This window comes from Carassius gibelio, chromosome A25 (assembly GCF_023724105.1).
Source record: "Carassius gibelio isolate Cgi1373 ecotype wild population from Czech Republic chromosome A25, carGib1.2-hapl.c, whole genome shotgun sequence".
NCBI classification, from domain to species: Eukaryota; Metazoa; Chordata; class Actinopteri; order Cypriniformes; family Cyprinidae; genus Carassius; species Carassius gibelio.
The window spans coordinates 10,920,785-10,924,120 of NC_068395.1; the positions used below are offsets into that span (position 1 = coordinate 10,920,785).

The 3,336-nt window shown below is 33.8% G+C and overlaps 1 long non-coding RNA gene across 1 annotated transcript; it reads left to right on the plus strand.

Annotated features, from left to right (window-relative positions):
• Positions 1-390: 390 nt before the first annotated feature.
• Positions 391-3,074, plus strand: LOC127947293 (uncharacterized). The gene is made up of 5 exons (XR_008151265.1): positions 391-1,261; positions 2,123-2,212; positions 2,339-2,563; positions 2,666-2,746; positions 2,854-3,074. It is a non-coding gene; the product is annotated as an uncharacterized LOC127947293 (long non-coding RNA).
• Positions 3,075-3,336: the final 262 nt, after the last annotated feature.

Below are 3,336 nucleotides of genomic sequence, written 5' to 3' on the forward strand. Positions count from 1 at the left end.
CTCACAATATTAGACCATATGGCACCACAGATCCATTTTTCAAGGACAATTAAAAAAGTATTGTGGAGTTTAATTGCATGAGTTGTAGGAGTGGAATAAACTGAATTAAACATGACAAAACATTAACATTCAGCCAACCATGTTAGAACACACAAAAATCAAGAAAAAAAATGTTGAACCAGACTGTGTTGGACAGTCAAATCACGTGGTCTTGCGAATCCTACCACTGCGCTTCTGATCCGCCTCTGGTGTGAGTTGACAATGTGTGGAGAACAAAAAAAAACCTAATCGGAGCTATAACACACCCCAGACATGTGCCGTGGAAATCAGAGGACATACTTCCTCTGCAGAACGTATGCGTTGCGTATTTTTTTTTACGCACCCATGTTAACGGCCTTCACACTGCACGCGGTTGCGGCCCTTCAGTGAGTTTCAGGAGCGGTGCATCTGCTGCAGTGCAGCTACATACCGAGTCTATTTTTGCTGTGCTGCACGCACTGAATTAAAGTGACACTGAATTTTTCACGGTAAAAATCAACATGGATTGACACGGAAATGCAGTAATTTCACAATAAATGTATACTTATTAAATCCACTGTGTTTCACACGCAACACATGAGATTATTGGCTAGGTTTAAAACAAGAAAAGGAGTTCGTTTAGATAAAGAAGGCAACATAATATATACACTTTAATGGAAGCAAAATAAATAAATAAGTACATTAAGACCCGTGGGATCGCTTGTAATAAATATTTAAATGCAAAAGGCGAGAGTTGACTGTTTCCCTGTTTTAATATTTAAATATTTGCGATATCCTAACAAGAAAAGTAGCCTATTTGTTGTTTTTAAATGTTTTGCCGCTTGCTTAAGCAGATGCGTTTTCTTAAAGACAAATTTTCAGTTGGCATACACTAAAATATTGAATTGCATATTACGTTGAAAAATTATAACAATTAAGTTGAAAAAATCTAGAATTCTTACACTTCACAAAACATAATGTCCCTTAAAATAAATTCAAATAAATATAACTATGTAGCACAGAATATAATACTGTGCTTGACAATGTCTTCATCTTCACCATCTACAAACAAAACCTGTGACGCAACACATATTCGTCCTTTTCATTGGCTCTATTTCTTAGTAAGCCTACCTTGTTCCAATTTGCATACTGTACCCAATTTATAGCACCTCTCACAAAGACAACTTATTCATTCTACAAGCAACATCGTCTCAAGAAAAACCTTTACCAACCACTTATCAAGGTAAGCGTTCTTCATCTTACACATAATACATCCCAAAACCAATTATACTTCCAACTACTTTTCAAGAAAATATATTCTTATATTTATTTGCGCTATTGCCAAAGGCAATACTGCTAACAATACACCATATCAACATAACTATTTTTATACTTTCATAACGTATTTACCCTCTGCACATTGTTCCTAAGTTAGCAAACAATGTACTCAATTATACATACTATTACCACGATTATCGTGACAAGATTGACTCTTTATTTTTAAGACATATTATTTATTTTATTTACTATACATTGTGCAAACTCCTACCATTCAAACAAGTTAAGAGCCACCATTCCATTTTCCAACCGCTTGCATTTCACACACATTTACATAAATTAATTCCTCCTGCTCCCCATTTTCTTTTAATCCAGTTATTACTGTGCTCACACAATTTATGTTTTGCGCTTATACTTTCCTAATGCTAACAATTGCTCAAGTAAATACTCACCAAAATTTCTTCTTTTTCCCATTTACCACAATGTCTATTTTAACTACACCATAACTGCCTTTTCCCCACAAATATTTATCACGCGTCTGCATCTATGCCTATTGCATCTTTTCTTGCCTTTTTTTTTTTTAACTACGCACATAAATGCCATTACAAATAAAATGCCTTACAAAAAAAACTTTACCTCTAACATGGACCAACTTTTGGGTGAGTAAATTAGTTTGTTAACTCTAACAGCTGAGTTAATCCATATTTAACACAAAATCTCATTAAAACAATCCAGCATTTGCTGGAGTGTACCTATACACTTCCACAAATATTACCATATCTATTGTCTATTACTTGTATAATATTCATGATATACTTTCTTCCAGATTATGGCTTCCTACACCTCACCATCAAAAATACCCAAAAAACACCACCCTGAGACTGAATCAATTCATGACCGCCTTCAACTGATTGCTGTAAGCCATATTCTTTATTACCTTTGTTTATTCAACTAATATTAACCTACTACATAGCCTACATACAAATTCCACCATTACCACCCATACTATTTTAACACAGTATTTTCTTTGCCATTTCTATAGTACAAATGCCAAGATCCATCTGTCAACCCCATCGAAACTGCACAGCAACTTTGTAATCTAGGCACTGAAATCATGAAAATCATGTCACGCTGGCACAACCAAAACAAGGCTCTCCAGCAATGTGTCACTACACTTCGTTCAGAGCTACAAGACACAAAAAAAAACTCTCAGAAGCCCTAACTTCTGCAGAAATCAATGCTGCTGCCCAATGCTTTTTCAAAGATGGTAATTATACTTCTCACTTCCTAATTTGTTCTCATTCATGTTACCTTTTCTATACATTTGTTCTCTACAATGGCAATTAAACCTACATGTTTCCTTTTACAGAACAATGTGACATGTCCACACAGACGGAGCATGCCCCTTCAACACTAGCTGAACACTTACCTGAGAATAACAGCAAACTAGGTAAAAACCACTCCCACTCCAATATACTATAATTCATTACACATATCCTTTACTACAGTATATCTCTTCAATCACATACTTATAACTTCCTCTTTTCCTTTTTACAGAAATACAAGTTGCAACAAAGTCTTCTCCAAAACCAAATAAAGATCTACAGAATGCTTAACCATACACTCATTATATTGTGTCTACACTTTTAATGCTTCACTGTATTTTACTTTTGAAACTACACATTTTTATCCATCCATTTACTCTTAAACCACATTATTTTCTTTTAGCTCTTCTTTATAAAACTTTTTAAAATACAATTCAACATACTATATGCATATTGCACCTTTATAATTTATAATTGTTTGTGTTCTTATACTTTGTATTTTATACAATAAAAAATTTTCTCAGACTTACAATTTTCATTAAATACAAAAAAATATAACAATCGACACTCCCACAAAACAAGTAGATTACTTAACCTGCCTTTGTAACACAGGTCAACTATTTATTATGCAACAAATCTACTCTTATTAAAAAAATGTCATGGTAAAACATTGAGAAATTAAATTGCCAGAGCATTAAAGGCATTTTCACTGATG